The sequence below is a fragment of the Procambarus clarkii genome, chromosome 10 (genome assembly GCF_040958095.1).
Source record: "Procambarus clarkii isolate CNS0578487 chromosome 10, FALCON_Pclarkii_2.0, whole genome shotgun sequence".
Lineage (NCBI taxonomy): Eukaryota > Metazoa > Arthropoda > Malacostraca > Decapoda > Cambaridae > Procambarus > Procambarus clarkii.
The window spans coordinates 12,626,852-12,647,690 of record NC_091159.1 but is presented as its reverse complement, the minus strand read 5'-3'; positions in this window follow the sequence as shown (position 1 = coordinate 12,647,690).

Here is a 20,839-nt window from a genome sequence, read left to right as displayed (position 1 = left end):
AAGAATAACTGGACTATTCTGTGTTGTTTTTATTATATGGGGGACTTGTGTAATGGTAAAGGTCTGCCCGGGCGCGATACATTGCAAGAACTCAGACATATTTCTAGAAATTGCTACGCTTTCCTTGTAAGTTGTGGCTGACGCTCGTTACAGGTCGCTAGGCTTTCGTTGTAAGCTGTGGTTGACGCTCTCTACAGGTCGCTAGGCTTTCGTTGTAAGCTGTGGCTGACGCTCTCTACAGGTCGCTAGGCTTTCGTTGTAAGCTGTGGCTGACACTCTCTACAGGTCGCTAGGCTTTCGTTGTAAGCTGTGGATGTCGATTTGTAGAAATCGCTAAGCTTTCATTTTGAGCTGCGGACACCGCTCACTCTCTCTCTCTCTCACACGGGGTCAGGGAGAGAGGGAGGTCACTGAGGTCAACAAGCGTCATGGTCAGTGATACATGTACACTATCTTAATCAGAAAAAGCCATATCCTTCTCTTGTATGGCTGTTCGGGCCAGGTATGGCTATCCTAGCCAGAATTGGTTGTAACTATATCCTGGCCAGGTATGGTTATAACTATCCTGATCAAGTATGCGTGCCTCTACCCTAGCTAGATGAGTAATATACCCTGGCAATTCATCGCCGAAGTAGCCTCATGCGCTATCATGGTCCGCAATATTTTGTGTTTATCCGAATTTATAAAATCAAATCAAATGTTTATTCAGGTAAAATTACATACATAGAGGATTAGTTACAAACATAAGGTTGGATTTATAGATAGAGCTAGTACATAAAGACATCGCTGCAATTTTGTTATGATATCTAGCAATCCCGGGTAAAACCGGATCCAAAACATCCTACAAGTATGAAAATGGAGAAAAATAACACGTATTTATACTATTACATTCACATAAATATACTCGGAAATAAACAAGATATGATATATCATATCTAAGATTTATGGCCAAATTAAGTCGACGAGGCGCTCAGAGTCGAATTTATTTAGTGTTGCCGGCTGTTATTTTAGCGTTATTTCGTCGTAAAATGAACTTATTTGTAAGTAAAGTTGTGTTCATTCACAGCTTACGTTCATTATCAATATGGTCAGGTAATGCGTTGCTTTCTTTCGTTATTAGTGTAATACCGAGAAGTTATTTTTATTGCGCAATTTTAAGGACCATTTTGGTTTGGTTTGGTTGTAATATTAGCATGTTTCCTGGTAAAATTATGTTCGTCTAGAGTTTATGTATATTACTAATATTATGTATATTATTAATATTATGTATATTATTAATATTATGTATATTACTAATATTAGGTATATTATTAATATTATGTAGCCCTCCAGTGTAGTTTGGGATTTTTGGGTATTTTAAGTAGTTACCTTACCTTACCTTGAGGTGCTTCCGGGGCTTAACGTCCCCGCGGCTCGGTCGTCGACCAGGCCTCCTAGTTGCTGGACTGATCAACCAGGCTGTTGGACGCAGTTTCAGATATTTTTTGTGTAGTTTTGTGTAATTATAGGGAAGGAAGAGAGCCAGCCTCCATCACTGTACTCTGCTCTACAAGATTATACCCGTCTACTGCTTCTCCTTTATTATCTTCCTGCTACCTTCGTTATCTTCTACATCCTTCACTGTCTCTTTCACTCCTTCACAAGCCCCCTCCCTCTCTCCTCCTCCTCCTCCTCCTCTTCCTCTTCCTCTTCCTTCTCCTCCTCCTCCTCCTCCTCCTCCTCCTCTTCCTCTTCCTCTTCCTTCTCCTCCTCCTCCTCCTCCTCCTCCTCCTCAACCCATAAATCCTCCCAGTATTACCCACGCGCCCAAAACATTAACAAATAGGCCTATAACCCGTGACCACAACAGACCAGTATTGGTAGGCCTAAGTGGAGTTGGCTCGACGTCTTTTTCACTCTCTCAAAAGAAGTCAAAAAATGAAGCTAAAGGGAGGAGAAAACCGGGTGAAAAAATGTGCTTGGGAGTTAAACAACACGCGCGCGCGCGCACACACACACACACACACACACACACACACACACACACACACACACACACACACACACACACACTCACACACACTCACACACACACACACACACACACACACACACACACACACACACACACACACATGGACAAAGGAAGAACTGGATGACAAACGAGAGGGCCTCATAATGGTCATGAGAGATATTATTGTACAAGCAGATAAAGATAAATCACGACTGTTGATACTGGGGGACTTCAACTTTAGAGCAATAGACTGGGAGGCCTATGAAGCAAGAACGGAGGACTTTTGGACATGCAGATTTGTGAACCTCATTCTGGAGACATTCTTGTATCAACACATAAAGCAAGCCACAAGAATGAGGGAAGGAGATATACCGTCAGTACTGGATCTAGTATTCACCAGGAAAGAAGAAGAGATTTTTGACATCCAGTACCTTCCTCCCTTGGGAAAGAGTGATCACGTCCTGTTAGACATTAAATATGCTTTAAGATATCATCTAGAAGAAAATGGGGACATTGAAACAGTTGATAAACTCGATTTAAGGAGAGGCAACTATGGGGAACTTCGAAATTTTTTTAATGAGTGTAATTGGACAGAATTGTTGCTAGGCAGGGAAGTAAATGAAATGTATGCCAAATTTTTAAAACTATACGAGGAAGGCACACAAACATTCATACCAAAACAGAGATGCAGGGCCAGAAAACAGGATTGGTTCGACAGAAATTGTGAGAGGGCAAGAGACCAAAAGACACAAAAATGGAATCAGTATAGGAAGAGGCCAAACCCCCAAACATACCAGCGATACAAAGATGCGAGAAACAACTATACAGCAGTAAGGAGAGAGGCAGAAAGAAATTTTGAAAAAGGGATAGCAGATAAATGTAAAACAGAACCGGGCCTATTCTACAAATTCATAAACAACAAATTGCAGGTAAAGGATAATATCCAGAGGTTGAAAATGGGAAACAGATTCACGGAAAATGAAAAGGAAATGTGTGAAACATTAAATGAAAAGTTCCAAAGTGTGTTTGTACAAAATGAAATCTTCAGAGAACCAGACACAATAAGAATTCCAGAGAACAACATAGAGCGGATAGAGGTGTCTAGAGATGAAGTGGAAAATATGCTAAAGGAGCTCGGGAAGAACAAAGCAGCTGGCCCAGATGGCGTTTCACCATGGGTTCTGAGAGAATGTGCATCTGAGCTCAGCATTCCACTTCACCTGATCTTTCAGGCATCCCTGTGTACAGGAATCGTAGCAGACGTGTGGAAACAGGCTAACATAGTTCCAATCTACAAAAGTGGCAGCAGGGAAGACCCCCTCAATTATAGACCTGTATCATTGACAAGTGTAATAGTGAAAGTATTGGAAAAGCTAATCAAAACTAAATGGGTAGAACACCTGGAGAGAAATGATATAATATCAGACAGACAGTATGGTTTTCGATCTGGAAGATCCTGTGTATCGAATTTACTCAGTTTCTATGATCGAGCCACAGAGATATTACAGGAAAGAGATGGTTGGGTTGACTGCATCTATCTGGACCTAAAAAAGGCTTTCGACAGAGTTCCACATAAGAGGTTGTTCTGGAAACTGGAAAATATTGGAGGGGTGACAGGTAAGCTTCTAACATGGATGATAAATTTTCTGACTGATAGAAAAATGAGGGCAGTAATCAGAGGCAATGTATCGGAATGGAGAAATGTCACAAGTGGAGTACCACAGGGCTCAGTTCTTGCACCAGTGATGTTTATTGTCTACATAAATGATCTACCAGTTGGTATACAGAATTATATGAACATGTTTGCTGATGATGCTAAGATAATAGGAAGGATAAGAAATTTAGATGACTGTCATGCCCTTCAAGAAGACCTGGACAAAATAAGTATATGGAGCACCACTTGGCAAATGGAATTTAATGCAAATAAATGTCATGTTATGGAATGTGGAATAGGAGAACATAGACCCCACACAACCTATATATTATGTGAGAAATCTTTAAAGAATTCTGATAAAGAAAGAGATCTAGGAGTGGTTCTAGATAGAAAACTATCACCTGAGGACCACATAAAGAATATTGTGCAAGGAGCCTATGCTATGCTTTCTAACTTCAGAATTGCATTTAAATACATGGATGGCGATATACTAAAGAAATTGTTCATGACTTTTGTTAGGCTAAAGCTAGAATATGCAGCTGTTGTGTGGTGCCCATATCTTAAGAAGCACATCAACAAACTGGAAAAGGTGCAAAGACATGCTACTAAGTGGCTCCCAGAACTGAAGGGCAAGAGCTACGAGGAGAGGTTAGAAGCATTAAATATGCCAAAACTAGAAGACAGAAGAAAAAGAGGTGATATGATCACTACGTACAAAATAGTAACAGGAATTGATAAAATCGACAGGGAAGACTTCCTGAGACCTGGAACTTCAAGAACAAGAGGTCATAGATTTAAACTAGCTAAACACAGATGCCGAAGAAATATAAGAAAATTCACCTTCGCAAATAGAGTGGTAGACGGTTGGAACAAGTTAAGTGAGAAGGTGGTGGAGGCCAAGACCGTCAGTAGTTTCAAAGCGTTATATGACAAAGAGTGCTGGGAAGACGGGACACCACGAGCGTAGCTCTCATCCTGTAACTACACTTAGGTAATTACACTTAGGTAATTACACACACACACACACACACACACACACTCACACACACACACACATAAGTGAAACAAAGCTTGAATGGTCCCCGAGCCATAAATCACTTTATAACTATAACCCAACCAGGGTTCGAACCTGCATTACCAGTGCTCATCCCACCAGCGTACACAGACTCAGTACCACTTCACCAAGGTATATCTATAAGGATTGGTTAGTGCTGGAGCTCACTACACACACACATATAATATAGTGAATATATGATATTATAATCATCTAACACACATATACTAGACCTCCTGACCTTCCAACACTCATGACACTATCATTAATATCGTGGGAATAGTCTGAGCTGCTATCCTCGCGGCCTAGGTTCGAATCCTTGAGGGATCATTTGAAGTTCTCTTGAAAAAACTAATACTTGGAGACCATCCAAGCCTTACACTTATACAATATATTATTCATATTCCACAGAAAATTAAAATGGTTTAAAATAGACATTATTTTTCCATTTTTATTACCAAGAATGTATTGAAGGTATAAATATGTCTCTGTTTCCACCCGGACGTTGGGAACCATATAATATTTCCTGGGAATATTTCTGCCCCACCGCACTACACAATTAACCTTTACTCCTCCCGTGTGAGGCTGTAGTCGTAAAGAACACGCCGGAGCTCTATAGCTAGCAAGGCTCTGTGTTCTCAGGTTCACGGCTCTGTGTTCTCAGGTTCACGGCTCTGTGTTCTCAGGTTCGCGGCTCTGTGTTCGCAGCTTCACGGCTGTGTTCAAGGCTCTGTGTTCACAGCTTCGCGGCTCTGTGTTCACAGCTTCACGGCTCTGTGTTCACAGCTTCACGGCTCTGTGTTCACAGCTTCACGGCTCTGTGTTAACAGCTTCACGGCTCTGTGTTCGCAGCTTCACGGCTGTGTTCACGGCTCTGTGTTCACAGCTTCGCGGCTCTGTGTTCACAGCTTCACGGCTGTGTTCACGGCTCTGTGTTCACAGCTTCGCGGCTCTGTGTTCACGGCTCTGTGTTCACAGCTTCACGGCTCTGTGTTCACGGCTTCACGGCTGTGTTCACGGCTCTGTGTTCACAGCTTCGCGGCTCTGTGTTCACAGCTTCACGGCTCTGTGTTCACAGCTTCACGGCTCTGTGTTCACAGCTTCACGGCTCTGTGTTCACAGCTTCACGGCTCTGTGTTCACAGCTTCACGGCTCTGTGTTCACAGCTTCACGGCTCTGTGTTCACGGCTTCACGGCTCTGTGTTCACAGCTTCACGGCTCTGTGTTCACAGCTTCACGGCTCTGTGTTCACAGCTTCGCGGCTCTGTGTTCACGGCTCTGTGTTCACAGCTTCACGGCTGTGTTCACGGCTTCACGGCTCTGTGTTCTGCGCTCTTAGTTATCAAACAACGCGGTTTTAAGTGACCGGTTTGCGTGCCTTTAGGAGTGCTCCACCAGCAGGTTGTGGGTTCCCCCCTCCCAGCGGTGTGCGTCGTTCGTGCGTCAAGAGCTCCTTGTTGCTCCCTGCAGGAGGACGACTGCAGTTAATACCCGTGTGATCAGAGGGAAGGACAAACCCTGAAGTACAAGGAGTGGACAGCGCAGACAGGAGAAGATAGGCCAACACAAGGAACATTAGATAGTAAAGCCTAAAAGCCTAAAACTGAAGAACGCGTAAAAGAGCTCCAGGAAGACCTCTATGCAACAAACGCAACAGAAGCCAGTTGCAGAGGTTATCCGCTAAGATCTTCATCGAAACACCAGACACCAAAGAATTTCAAGACACAATCGGCGACGTCTCATGGGGGAAGACACTATTGCCCATTTTTCTGTTTAGAGAGAGAGAGATAACAGCAGTGACATTTACAGAGAGCATGACCAACAGACAGCCAGATAACCCGACAGCGATAGCCACCCTGGGCTTAAACACCTACAAGAGACATATAAAGTTATAAACACCGGCGGTAACCGGTGTATGCAACCGGCGGTAACCGGTGTATGCAACCGGCGGTAACCGGTGTATGCAACCGGCGGTAACCGGTGTATGCAACCGGCGGTAACAACGACATTCTTAACAGTAGCAAAGAAGAAGGAGCATTACAAGTGGAAGTGGGAGGCAGTAAGAGGCGTAACTGTGACTTGTATAGTAATTAGCGGACGGGAAGGGAGCGACAGACTGACAGACACCCCACGCCGTCCTCATTATGATAATTAAGCTATAGACGGTGTTCTCACCTATTGGTACTTACCTATTAGCGAGTACAGGGGAGTGAGATCTAGCTCCTTGTGCTCCGCCTGTTGGTCTTCTTCACCTTGTTGTTGTTTTAGATTTAGCTACTTAGAACGAAGTGTCCATGTAGCACGGGCTATGGTGAGCCCGTAAAAGGTGTTCTAGTTTATTCTACCGTTTGTGTGTGAGGTTTGTTTAAGGGGCCCTGACAGCTGAGTGGACAGCTCTCGGGATTCGTAGTTCTGAGGTTCCGGGTTCTATGGTGGAGGCGGAAACAAATGGGCAAAGTTTCTTTCGCCCTGATGCCGCTGTTCACCTAGTAGTAAATAGGTACCTGGGAGTTAGACAGCTCCTACGGGCTGCTTCCTGGGGGGGGGGGGGGAACAAAAATGAGGCCTGGTCGAGGACCGGGCCGCGGGGACGCTAAGCCCCGAAGTTATCTCATGATAACCTCAAGAAGATCATGTAGAGTGGCTCATCAAGGGGAAAGTGTACTCAGCTAACCTGCAAGGTCAAGCGCTAGCTCCTGAGTCTCGCCTTTTCAGCTATTTTTTCCAGTGACTTCCAACCGTCAAGTTTCATGTTATATATAAATGTACTTTTGAAGATATTTTTAAGTTAGTATTAAAACTTCTCAATAGCTCGGTCGATAGAGCTTGGGCCTCACACACGTGGGGTCCAGGGTTCGAGTCTCCTACAGCCCAGGTCAATGGAATACGTTTGAAGATAGTGTATTGTCTTCTATCTCTATTACATTCTATTTGTTCACTACACTTCTTTAAAAACAGTTCTTTCTGACATCCCTGTGGCTCATCTGCGCCTCAAGTGTCCATCTATGTCCTCTTGTTCTACCCTACCTTATGCTGAACCTGTCTTCTTTATTAACATTATCCATTTTAGTCAGGATCTCGTATGTCGTTAATATGTCTCCTCGATTCATCCTTTTCAAGTGTGGTGAAGTTCTATTCCCTCAGTTTGAGAGGGATGGTTGTTGTGTGGGGGGGGGGAGGTGTTGTGTATTCACCTAGTTGTGTTCACCCAGTTGTGCTTGCGGGGGTTGAGCTCTGCTCTTTCGGCCCGTCTCTCAACTGTCAATCAACTGTTACTACTATTTTTTTCCCATAACACACAAACTCCCAGGAAGCAGCCCGTGACAGCTGACTAACTCCCAGGTACCTATTTACTGCTAGGTAACAAGGGCATCAGGGTGAAAGAAACTCTGCCCATTGTTTCTCGCCGGCGCCGGGAATATACAGGTTGTAGAGGTGTTGTAAGAGTGTTGTAGTGTTGTCGGTCCAGATCTTATCATCTTACGTAACTGTTCTTTCACACATTACTTACAAAGAATAGTGGAAATTGTGAAACTTTCAAGACATCATGTTTCTCATGGAGGCGGGGGTGGGTGGGGGGGGGAGCAGGAATTCTCCCTTTTCCCCAGGATGCAAACCCACAAGGGGGATGGGGATAGAACTAGCCTAAGCTACTCTATCCCTTTAAGATGTATTTTATTGTCTCAATAAACGTACTTGAACAAACCTATAACAGTTGCCTCTAACTCCCGGCTACCTATTTACTGCTAGTTGAACCGAGACATCATATATGTAAGGACACATGTGTAAGGACGCATGTGTAAGTACACATGTGTAAGGACGCATGTGTAAGGACATATGTGTAAGAAAACTTGCAGAGCCTCGGACTCGAACCCGTTGTCCATGATATTTCACCGACGGCTACACGAACGCACAAACCCTCAGACGCTAATAACCATGTGACTATATGAACGATGGGATTCCCATGTTCTAATTTTTCGGTATTAATGTTCTCTATGATATACTTTCTTATTTCGGTGGGTTATACGCCTACCTGGAGCATACCTGGAGAGGGTTTCGGGAGTTCTTCTACTCCCCGAGGGTCACGCTTAGTAACTCACCAACGCCAGACGCACAAACGCCAGACGAGCAACGTGCAAAGTGACGACGGGGATGGTAAACAATCCACCAGTGACGTCACACCAGCTGTTTTCATAAACAATCATGGCCGCCATATGGACGAGGCTTTGGACCCCGCTGTGACGAATTTCCTGCCGGAAAACCCACTAAAGAAGAGAATTGTGACCCGACTATGAAACCCTAGAGAATGAACAGACGAAAGAGAGAGAGAGAGAGAGAGAGAGAGAGAGAGAGAGAGAGAGAGAGAGAGAGAGTGAGAGAGAGAGAGAGAGAGAGAGAGAGAGAGAGAGAGAGAGAGAGAGAGAGAGAGAGAGAGAGAGTGAGAGAGAGAGAGAGAGAGAGAGAGAGAGGCTACTGCTAGGTAACAGGGGGCATCAGGGGTGAAAGAAACTTTGCCGATTTGTTTCTGCCTAGTCCGGGAATCGAACCCGGGCCACAGAATTACGAGTCCTGCGCGCTGTCCGCTCAGCTGTGTGTGTGTGTGTGTGTGTGTGTGTGTGTGTGTGTGTGTGTGTGTGTGTGTGTGTGTGTGTGTGTGTGTGTGTGTGTACGTGTGTATGTGTACGTGTGTATGTGTATGTGTGTGTGCTCACCTAATTGTGCTTGCGGGGGTTGAGCTCTGGCTCTTTGGTCCCGCCTCTCAACTGTCAATCAACTGGTGTACAGATTCCTGAGCCTACTGGGCTCTATCCTGAGCCTACTGGGCTCTATCCTGAGCCTACTGGGCTCTATCCTGAGCCTACTGGGCTCTGTGTGTGTGTACTCACCTAATTGTGCTTGCGGGGGTTGAGCTCTGGCTCTTTGAAACTCTTTGTGTGTGTGTGTGTGTGTGTGTGTGTGTGTGTGTGTGTGTGTGTGTGTGTGTGTGTGTGTGTGTGTGTGTGTGTGTGTGTGTGTGTATGTGTGTGTGTGAATGTGTGAGTGTGTGTGAAAAAAATCAGTTGATTGTTTGACATTCGAGTCAATGTCGAATGTCATTGGGAGGCGGGCCGAAAGACCCAGAGCTCAACCCCCGCAAGCACAACTAAGTGAATAAAACTAGGTGAATACACGCACGGAAATGAATACAATTGCTGGAAAAAATAGGCAGATGAATCTACAATTTTCTGACTAACAGAACCCAATGTGTAATAGTCAACAAAATAAAATCCGATCCATCATCCGTGAGAAGCTCAGTCCCCCAGGGTACTGTGCTTGCTCCAGTACAGTCCCCCAGGGTACTGTGCTCCAGTACAGTCCCCCAGGGTACTGTGCTTGCTCCAGTACAGTCCCCCAGGGTACTGTGCTTGCTCCAGTACAGTCCCCCAGGGTAATGTGCTTGCTCCAGTACAGTCCCCCAGGGTACTGTGCTTGCTCCAGTACAGTCCCCCAGGGTACTGTGCTTGCTCCAGTACAGTCCCCCAGGGTACTGTGCTTGCTCCAGTACAGTCCCCCAGGGTACTGTGCTTGCTCCAGTACAGTCCCCCAGGGTACTGTGCTTGCTCCAGTTCAGTCCCCCAGGGTACTGTGCTTGCTCCAGTACAGTCCCCCAGGGTACTGTGCTTGCTCCAGTACAGTCCCCCAGGGTACTGTGCTTGCTCCAGTACAGTCCCCCAGGGTACTGTGCTTGCTCCAGTACAGTCCCCCAGGGTACTGTGCTTGCTCCAGTACAGTCCCCCAGGGTACTGTGCTTGCTCCAGTACAGTCCCCCAGGGTACTGTGCTTGCTCCAGTACAGTCCCCCAGGGTACTGTGCTTGCTCCAGTACAGTCCCCCAGGGTACTGTGCTTGCTCCAGTACAGTCCCCCAGGGTACTGTGCTTGCTCCAGTACAGTCCCCCAGGGTACTGTGCTTGCTCCAGTACAGTCCCCCAGGGTACTGTGCTTGCTCCAGTACAGTCCCCCAGGGTACTGTGCTTGCTCCAGTACAGTCCCCCAGGGTACTGTGCTTGCTCCAGTACAGTCCCCCAGGGTACTGTGCTTGCTCCAGTACAGTCCCCCAGGGTACTGTGCTTGCTCCAGTACAGTCCCCCAGGGTACTGTGCTTGCTCCAGTACAGTCCCCCAGGGTACTGTGCTTGCTCCAGTACAGTCCCCCAGGGTACTGTGCTTGCTCCAGTACAGTCCCCCAGGGTACTGTGCTTGCTCCAGTACAGTCCCCCAGGGTACTGTGCTTGCTCCAGTACAGTCCCCCAGGGTACTGTGCTTGCTCCAGTACAGTCCCCCAGGGTACTGTGCTTGCTCCAGTACAGTCCCCCAGGGTACTGTGCTTGCTCCAGTACAGTCCCCCAGGGTACTGTGCTTGCTCCAGTTCAGTCCCCCAGGGTACTGTGCTTGCTCCAGTACAGTCCCCCAGGGTACTGTGCTTGCTCCAGTACAGTCCCCCAGGGTACTGTGCTTGCTCCAGTACAGTCCCCCAGGGTACTGTGCTTGCTCCAGTACAGTCCCCCAGGGTACTGTGCTTGCTCCAGTTCAGTCCACCAGGGTACTGTGCTTGCTCCAGTTCAGTCCCCAGGGTACTGTGCTTGCTCCAGTACAGTCCCCCAGGGTACTGTGCTTGCTCCAGTACAGTCCCCCAGGGTACTGTGCTTGCTCCAGTACAGTCCCCCAGGGTACTGTGCTTGCTCCAGTACAGTCCCCCAGGGTACTGTGCTTGCTCCAGTACAGTCCCCCAGGGTACTGTGCTTGCTCCAGTACAGTCCCCTAGGGTACTGTGCTTGCTCCAGTACAGTCCCCCAGGGTACTGTGCTTGCTCCAGTACAGTCCCCCAGGATACTGTGCTTGCTCCAGTATAGTCCCCTAGGGTACTGTGCATGCTCCAGTACAGTCCCCCAGGGTACTGTGCTTGCTCCAGTACAGTCCCCAGGGTACTGTGCTTGCTCCAGTACAGTCCCCCAGGGTACTGTGCTTGCTCCAGTACAGTCCCCCAGGGTACTGTGCTTGCTCCAGTACAGTCCCCTAGGGTACTGTGCTTGCTCCAGTACAGTCCCCCAGGGCACTGTGCTTGCTCCAGTACAGTCCCCCAGGGTACTGTGCTTGCTCCAGTACAGTCCCCTAGGGTACTGTGCTTGCTCCAGTACAGTCCCCCAGGGTACTGTGCTTGCTCCAGTACAGTCCCCCAGGGTACTGTGCTTGCTCCAGTATAGTCCCCCAGGGTACTGTGCATGCTCCAGTACAGTCCCCCAGGGTACTGTGCTTGCTCCAGTACAGTCCCCCAGGGTACTGTGCTTGCTCCAGTACAGTCCCCTAGGGTACTGTGCTTGCTCCAGTACAGTCCCCTAGGGTACTGTGCTTGCTCCAGTACAGTCCCCCAGGGTACTGTGCATGCTCCAGTTCTTTTTTTCATCCTGATATCGGACATAGACAAGGACACAAGCTATAGTACTGTATCATCCTTTGCAGATGACACTAGGATCTTCATGAGAGTAGACAACATAGAGGACACGGCAAACCTCCAATCAGATATAAATCAGGTCTTTCTATGGGCTACACAAAATAATATGGTGTTTAACGAAGATAAGTTCCAGCTCATGCGCTACGGTAAAAAATAAAATTTAAAAACGGAAACCACATACAAAACGCAGTCAAACCATAACATAGAACGAAAAGGCAATGTAAAGGATTTGGGTGTACTCACGTCGGAAGACCTTACTTTTAAAGAACACAATAAAGTAGCCGTCACAACTGCAAGAAAAATGACAGGTTGGATAACAAGAACTTTTCACACTAGAGATGCTATACCGATGATGATGCTGTTCAAGAAGCATCATCATCAAGACGCTCTCCAGAGCTGAGTACTGCTGCTCAATGACAGCCCCTTTCAAAGCTGGAGACATTGCTGACCTGGAGATTGATTTTTTTGATTGTTGACGCCGAAGGCGGCTAGTTTATTGTGCACCCCATACTCATCCTGTGAGCGGTAGCACAAAAGCATTACAGAGGGCACAAAAGGTCTTTATCAGACCTCATCTTAGATTATTTCATAAACAATTTCATCTATCCTTCACACCTTATAGGTACAATGTCAGCTAGTTACAGAGAAAGTGCTATTTCAAGAGCTACATATTTACAGTAAGTCATCATACATTAATGGTAGGTCTTATCGCTAATACATAATAGTTTGACCAATGGGGTGACCTGGAGAGTGTGCGCAGAGATCCTTTAGAGAACTCTTGTTGATAGAGAGAACTCTATCAACATCAGAGGCCCGAGACTGTTCAACACGCTTCCACTACACATAAGGGGCATAACTGGCCGACCCCTCACAGTGTTCAAGAGAGAACTTGTTAAGCACCTCCAAAGGATACCTGATCAACCAGGCTGTAACTCATACGTCAGGCTGCGAGCAGCTGCGTCTAACAGCCTGGTTGACCAGTTCAGCAACGAGGAGGCCTGGTTGAGGACCGGACCGCGGTAATGCTAAGCCCCGAAACCATCTCAAGGTAACCTCAAGGTAGGCAGTGCGGACACCAAGGCCGCCGAGCCTGACGTGAAGAGTGACTTGTTTCCACTGGCAGTCATTGAGGGGGAAAGATTGACAACTTTTTCTAGCATGGTCCTCAGAAATAGGTCTTCAAGCTCTGGGCTATTGTAAGATGGGGCGCACCTCAGAAAGTAGGTTAGCCTCGGAAGGGATAGGCATTTAGTGAGGAGATAAAAAGTATCGCGGGCATCGATGTCACCTATTCTGCCTTCCATTCTCCTGAGGTCTGGGATTTTCTTATCGAGAATCTCCTCAATGGCATTAGACTCGAGGGGGAGCTCCAAGGAGGGTGCTGTTCACAGCCCTAATGACATAAGCTCCGGGCAAGACGGATCTTATTCTATCTATGATGTCTGGGTTGGAGGAGACTACTTCACACTTGGAAGGGTTCAGGGGGAGACCCAGGCTTACTTCTTGCTCCTTTATTTTCCTGATGTCTTCCAAGAGGTGGTCTAGGGGCCCAGCTATAGTGCCATCATCTAAAAATCAGATGTTGAATTCGCTGGACAAGATATATATTTATATATACATCTTTTGCCGGAGTAAGGCATAATAGACTGTGTACTCCAGTAAGGTATTATGGAAGGAAGGACCAGAGGCCGGTGAGGTAGCCTAATGCGTCCCCTACCAGCAAACTGGGACTGTCGCTGGTGTGTAGTGGGACATGCTGTCATGCTGGCTGGATGGGTGGATAGTTTTGTGGGCGGAACGATGGCTTGTGGTGGGCTGGAGGTTGGTGGGTGGTCGGTTAAGTTGGTGGGTGGTTGGGCAGCTATTTACGTAACTTGACAGCTGGATGAGTGGGTGGAGTAGATAGATGACTGATTGTGGTTGAAGCCGCAAGGTAGAGCTATCCAGGCACTCAGTTTTACCACAGCCAAGAGTAGGAGAAATAAATCTGGATCTTTTTTGACCGGAGGATCTCAGGGAAGGACAGGGGAGAAATGAGAGGAGGAGGAACCATGGTTTATAAGACAGACTAAAAGAAATAAGGTGGGAGAGGTAAAATTTTAGTGCTCCGTGTGTGTGTGAGGTGATAACCTTAAGGCTCACTCCCCTTTCAAATTTTCCCCCTCTGGGAATAAGGAGGTAAGTGGCTTAGGGTGAAGGTCAAAGCTCAGTCCCAGTGTTCAATGACTAGCAAGGTGAGTGTTCCCTGGGGCGAGGGACGGACAGTAGCAGCAAGTGGTGCTGGTGAAGGGAGAGGAGGCGGCTGCTCTAGTGAACAAGAACGAAGGCTGTGTAATGGGGGTACAAGTATAGTAGCTAGAGACGACGTACGCTGTAATAAATGTTAGAGATGGATGCACGCGACATTGACTCTTGGAATCCCACGTCACTTAATGGAACTGGACTATTCTTTCCTGCTGATGCTGCTGTTGTTCCTGTTGCTCCTGTTGCTGGTGCTGCTGTTGCTGCTGTTGCTGATGCTACTGTTGCTCCTGTTGCTGCTGTTGCTACTACTTTCGAAGTATACATAAGAGGAAACAGGAAGGCCAGATGGTAGCATTCCAGGAGCCACTACAGGTGACAAGGACAGGTAAGTGGTCAGGTTCGAAGTCAGTCAGGTAGATTACCTAGTGATAGTTCCAGGGATCACCTCCCCCGCGGTCCAGTCTCTCCCTTGGACTGGTTAACAACCCGCCCTGACACACTCCTACTCGCAGCTCACAGCCCGACGAATACACCAAGCAGCGAAGCACTTCGAAAATATTTTAGTCCCTGATAACACATCTCCAACAATCCAGTCCTTAAAGGCCTCTATTTTGGTGGTAAAGGGACATACTTGCGGTGAGGTGAGACAATGGGGTTATCATGCCTCTTGTGGGCCGTCTGCTGGACGCCTCTCTCCTACCCTCTAACCACCCTGTTGTGACCCCTGCTCACCGCTGCCTATTCTTCCAGAGACTAGTAACCACTTCACTGATGTACGGCGCTAGTGGGCCGGCGGAGGTTAACCAATGTTGGAATCTTAGGGTTGCCTTCTGACAGACAACTACCTGGTTCCTTGAGTCACCTTTAATTAAATCAAATAAAACAGGAAAATAATCTTTAAGGGAAACAGGAAAATATATAATCCTTAACAGGATTGATTTATGGGAGTTTTCAGCCAAGGCTTTTGTTCCTAAGTGTCTGGACCCGGGGCCAGGCTTCATCAAGCAGCTACTTACGAAACCTGTACATCTTTCTGGAATTACGGCGGCTCTGTTTACAGTTATTAAACCGTTCACGAACTTGGGAGATTCACAACACGGGTTCATTACTGTTACAAAACAACCTCGTAGTGCCCCCGACCTGCATAACCAATGTGAACGAAGCTGCCATGATTGAGGAAAGATGTACAGGTTTAGTATCTGGTCGTGTAAATGTTTGATAAATCATGGACCAGGGTATTTAAGAATATCTATGCTTGGCCTCGGAGGATTATGAACAAGTGCAAATTGCCTTTGACTTTGACCTGCGCGCTCAAGGTTAAGGTCAGGTCAAGGTCCCTGAAGCTCGAGGCCGACGTCAGGCCAAGGTCACTGAAGCACCAGGTGAGGTCAGGCCAAGGTCCCTGAAGCACCAGGTGAGGTCAGGTCAAGGTCACTGAGGCACCAGGTGAGGTCAGGTCAAGGTCACTGAGGCACCAGGTGAGGTCAGGCCAAGGTCCCTGAAGCATCAGGTGAGGTCAGGCCAAGGTCACTGAAGCACCAGGTGAGGTCAGGCCAAGGTCACTGAAGCACCAGGTGAGGTCAGGCCAAGGTCACTGAAGCACCAGGTGAGGTCAGGTCAAGGTCACTGAAGCACCAGGTGAGGTCAGGTCAAGGTCACTGAAGCACCAGGTGAGGTCAGGTCAAGGTCACTGAAGCACCAGGTGAAGTCAGGTCAAGGTCACTGAGGCACCAGGTGAGGTCAGGCCAAGGTCACTGAAGCATCAGGTGAGGTCAGGCCAAGGTCACTGAAGCACCAGGTGAGGTCAGGCCAAGGTCACTGAAGCACCAGGTGAGGTCAGGATAAGGTCACTGAAGCACCAGGTGAGGTCAGGCCAAGGTCACTGAAGCACCAGGTGAGGTCAGGATAAGGTCACTGAAGCACCAGGTGAGGTCAGGCCAAGGTCCCTGAAGCACCAGGTGAGGTCAGGCCAAGGTCACTGAAGCACCAGGTGAGGTCAGGCCAAGGTCACTGAAGCACCAGGTGAGGTCAGGCCAAGGTCACTGAAGCACCAGGTGAGGTCAGGCCAAGGTCACTAAAGCACCAGGTGAGGTCAGGCCAAGGTCCCTGAAGCACCAGGTGAGGTCAGGCCAAGGTCACTGAAGCACCAGGTGAGGTCAGGTCAAGGTCACTGAAGCACCAGGTGAGGTCAGGTCAAGGTCACTGAAGCACCAGGTGAGGTCAGGTCAAGGTCACTGAGGCACCAGGTGAGGTCAGGCCAAGGTCACTGAAGCATCAGGTGAGGTCAGGCCAAGGTCACTGAAGCACCAGGTGAGGTCAGGCCAAGGTCACTGAAGCACCAGGTGAGGTCAGGACAAGGTCACTGAGGCACCAGGTGAGGTCAGGTCAAGGTCACTGAAGCACCAGGTGAGGTCAGGATAAGGTCACTGAAGCACCAGGTGAGGTCAGGCCAAGGTCACTGAAGCACCAGGTGAGGTCAGGCCAAGGTCACTGAGGCACCAGGTGAGGTCAGGCCAAGGTCACTGAAGCACCAGGTGAGGTCAGGATAAGGTCACTGAAGCACCAGGTGAGGTCAGGCCAAGGTCACTGAAGCACCAGGTGAGGTCAGGCCAAGGTCACTGAAGCACCAGGTGAGGTCAGGCCAAGGTCACTGAAGCACCAGGTGAGGTCAGGCCAAGGTCCCTGAAGCACCAGGTGAGGTCAGGCCAAGGTCACTGAAGCACCAGGTGAGGTCAGGCCAAGGTCACTGAAGCACCAGGTGAGGTCAGGATAAGGTCACTGAAGCACCAGGTGAGGTCAGGATAAAGGTCACTGAAGCACCAGGTGAGGTCAGGCCAAGGTCACTGAAGCACCAGGTGAGGTCAGGCCAAGGTCACTGAAGCACCAGGTGAGGTCAGGACAAGGTCACTGAAGCACCAGGTGAGGTCAGGCCAAGGTCACTGAAGCACCAGGTGAGGTCAGGCCAAGGTCACTGAAGCACCAGGTGAGGTCAGGATAAGGTCACTGAAGCACCAGGTGAGGTCAGGCCAAGGTCACTGAAGCACCAGGTGAGGTCAGGCCAAGGTCACTGAAGCACCAGGTGAGGTCAGGCCAAGGTCACTGAAGCATCAGGTGAGGTCAGGCCAAGGTCCCTGAAGCACCAGGTGAGGTCAGGCCAAGGTCACTGAAGCACCAGCTAGGTGAGGTCAGGCCAAAGCCCCTGAAGCACCAGGTGAGGTCAGGCCAAGGTCACTGAAGCATCAGGTGAGGTCAGGCCAAGGTCCCTGAAGCACCAGGTGAGGTCAGGCCAAGGTCACTGAAGCACCAGGTGAGGTCAGGACAAGGTCACTGAAGCACCAGGTGAGGTCAGGACAAGGTCACTGAAGCACCAGGTGAGGTCAGGCCAAGGTCCCTGAAGCACCAGGTGAGGTCAGGATAAGGTCACTGAAGCACCAGGTGAGGTCAGGACAAGGTCACTGAAGCACCAGGTGAGGTCAGGCCAAGGTCCCTGAAGCACCAGGTGAGGTCAGGCCAAGGTCCCTGAAGCACCAGGTGAGGTCAGGCCAAGGTCACTGAAGCACCAGGTGAGGTCAGGATAAGGTCACTGAAGCACCAGGTGAGGTCAGGATAAGGTCACTGAAGCACCAGGTGAGGTCAGGCCAAGGTCACTGAAGCACCAGGTGAGGTCAGGATAAGGTCACTGAAGCACCAGGTGAGGTCAGGATAAGGTCACTGAAGCACCAGGTGAGGTCAGGCCAAGGTCACTGAAGCACCAGGTGAGGTCAGGCCAAGGTCACTGAAGCACCAGGTGAGGTCAGGCCAAGGTCACTGAAGCACCAGGTGAGGTCAGGATAAGGTCACTGAAGCACCAGGTGAGGTCAGGCCAAGGTCACTGAAGCACCAGGTGAGGTCAGGCCAAGGTCACTGAAGCACCAGGTGAGGTCAGGCCAAGGTCACTGAAGCATCAGGTGAGGTCAGGCCAAGGTCCCTGAAGCACCAGGTGAGGTCAGGCCAAGGTCACTGAAGCACCAGCTAGGTGAGGTCAGGCCAAGGTCCCTGAAGCACCAGGTGAGGTCAGGCCAAGGTCACTGAAGCATCAGGTGAGGTCAGGCCAAGGTCCCTGAAGCACCAGGTGAGGTCAGGCCAAGGTCACTGAAGCACCAGGTGAGGTCAGGACAAGGTCACTGAAGCACCAGGTGAGGTCAGGATAAGGTCACTGAAGCACCAGGTGAGGTCAGGCCAAGGTCCCTGAAGCACCAGGTGAGGTCAGGATAAGGTCACTGAAGCACCAGGTGAGGTCAGGACAAGGTCACTGAAGCACCAGGTGAGGTCAGGCCAAGGTCCCTGAAGCACCAGGTGAGGTCAGGCCAAGGTCCCTGAAGCACCAGGTGAGGTCAGGCCAAGGTCCCTGAAGCACCAGGTGAGGTCAGGCCAAGGTCCCTGAAGCACCAGGTGAGGTCAGGCCAAGGTCCCTGAAGCACCAGGTAAGGTCAGGCCAACGAAGGACGACAAGATCTGAAAGTCCTCGGCCGACACACCACTAAAGCTTTACAGGTTACCTGGTTGAGGTTACCTTGAGGTGATTCCGGGGCTTAGCGACCCCGCGGCCCGGTTGTCGACCAGGCCTCCTCGTTGCTGGATTGGTCAACCAGGCTGTTGGACGCGGCTGCTTGCAGCCTGACGCATGAGTCACAGCCTGGTTGATCAGGTAAAGACCCATAACTTTAACCCGTAATTAGATAAAGACCCATAACTAAGCTTTATAAACAAACCAATCACCTTTATTGTCACAACTTTACTAATATCAGTTTTTTAAATGAATTGCATAGTAAGAAATACAAAATTGTATTACATGAATCTACTAAATAGGATATCCGGCAGTGCTCGGGTCTCTCTTCCCCTTCCGCTTTCCACCTCTCTTCTGCCTTTCCATCTATCTCCCCCTCTCCCTCAACATCCCTCTCTACCCCTCTTACTCTCAGAAAAAAATAATATTACAAAGCACTGAGAAAATGCAAAGATCTTACGGAAAACACATTCCCGATTTTTTACTTCATGAAAGTTGCAAGGGAGGGGTGGGGGTCATTGTTGATGCCGATATTTCTTTAAGGATGGCACTAGGGCCGACCCTGGATGGCAAGTGACGTTCACATAATCCTCATGTGTCATCTTGCAACGTTGATATGAACTCTGAAATTATTTTCCTTCTGGTAGTTCCATTACACAATAGTCCATACCGAGTTACGTGGTTCTCTCTCTCTCTCTCTCTCTCTCTCTCTCTCTCTCTCTCTCTCTCTCTCTCTCTCTCTCTCTCTCTCTCTCTCTCTCTCTCTCTCTCTCTCTCTCTCTCTCTCTCTCTCTCCTTCCCTCGAGTCTGCTCTGAAACTAAGACAGGAAACAGTAAGTTATATGGACCCACAGCAACAATAAATATGAGATAAAAAAAACAGTTCACTTACAATGTGGGTGGTCGGAGGGAGAGAACGGGAGGGAGGGAGTCCTGGAGGGTAGCGAGGGAGGGAGTGCATGATGGCTGTTCAGAGAAGAGTTTTTTTTTTTATTTTTTATTTTTTTTTTTTATTTTTATTTTTTTTTTTTTTTTTTCTACCACAGACGTGGCCACACATTTACAATGCTAACCAGCATATATACATTTTCTTCTGTCCTCCATGGACAGGGTTAGAGAAGTGTTAAACATATAGTTCAAGGGTTAACATACAAACAAACATACAGAGAGGAGTGAGGGAGAGAGAGGAGGGGGGAGGATGTATGAGGGGAGGGGCCGGAGGGTGTAGCTGAACATGGTCTCTATATACCTTTGCATCAAAGGAGATGTTTGCATCATTGCAGAATAGAAATTTCTTGCAATAGTTGAAGCTTGTGGCTCAGTTTAATCCATTTTTTGTCAGCCATATTTTCATATATGGGAACCAAAGGTAATTAATCATAAGTGACATACTGGAAGCTCGTATAAAGAGAAGAAATAATTAGTGAAGTATTAAATTGATTTTCTTTTCTAAACAGTGCCCAACCACTTGGACTGGACGGTAGAGCGATGGTCTCGTTGCATGCAGGTCGACGTTCAATCCCTGACCGTCCAAGTGGTTGGGCACCATTCCTTTCCCCTGTCATTTCCCTAGTCCTTAACCTCGTATCCCTTCCAAGGGTTATATAATCGTAATGGCTTAGCGCTTTCCCTTGATAATTACCTTTCCTTTTTCTAAACTGTATGCACGAATAATAATACACAGGGGACACAGGAGGCAGTTTGAGGCTCGAACCCACGACAGCCAAAGCGGAAGACTGGAGTCCTACCGACCAGGCTACGAACACCCACAATTAGAGAGAGTCCCAGGTATCGAACTGGGACCTTTAGGCCTCTCCTAGGGGTGCCACTTGAGTTTGGAGGTATTAACTGTTGTTGTT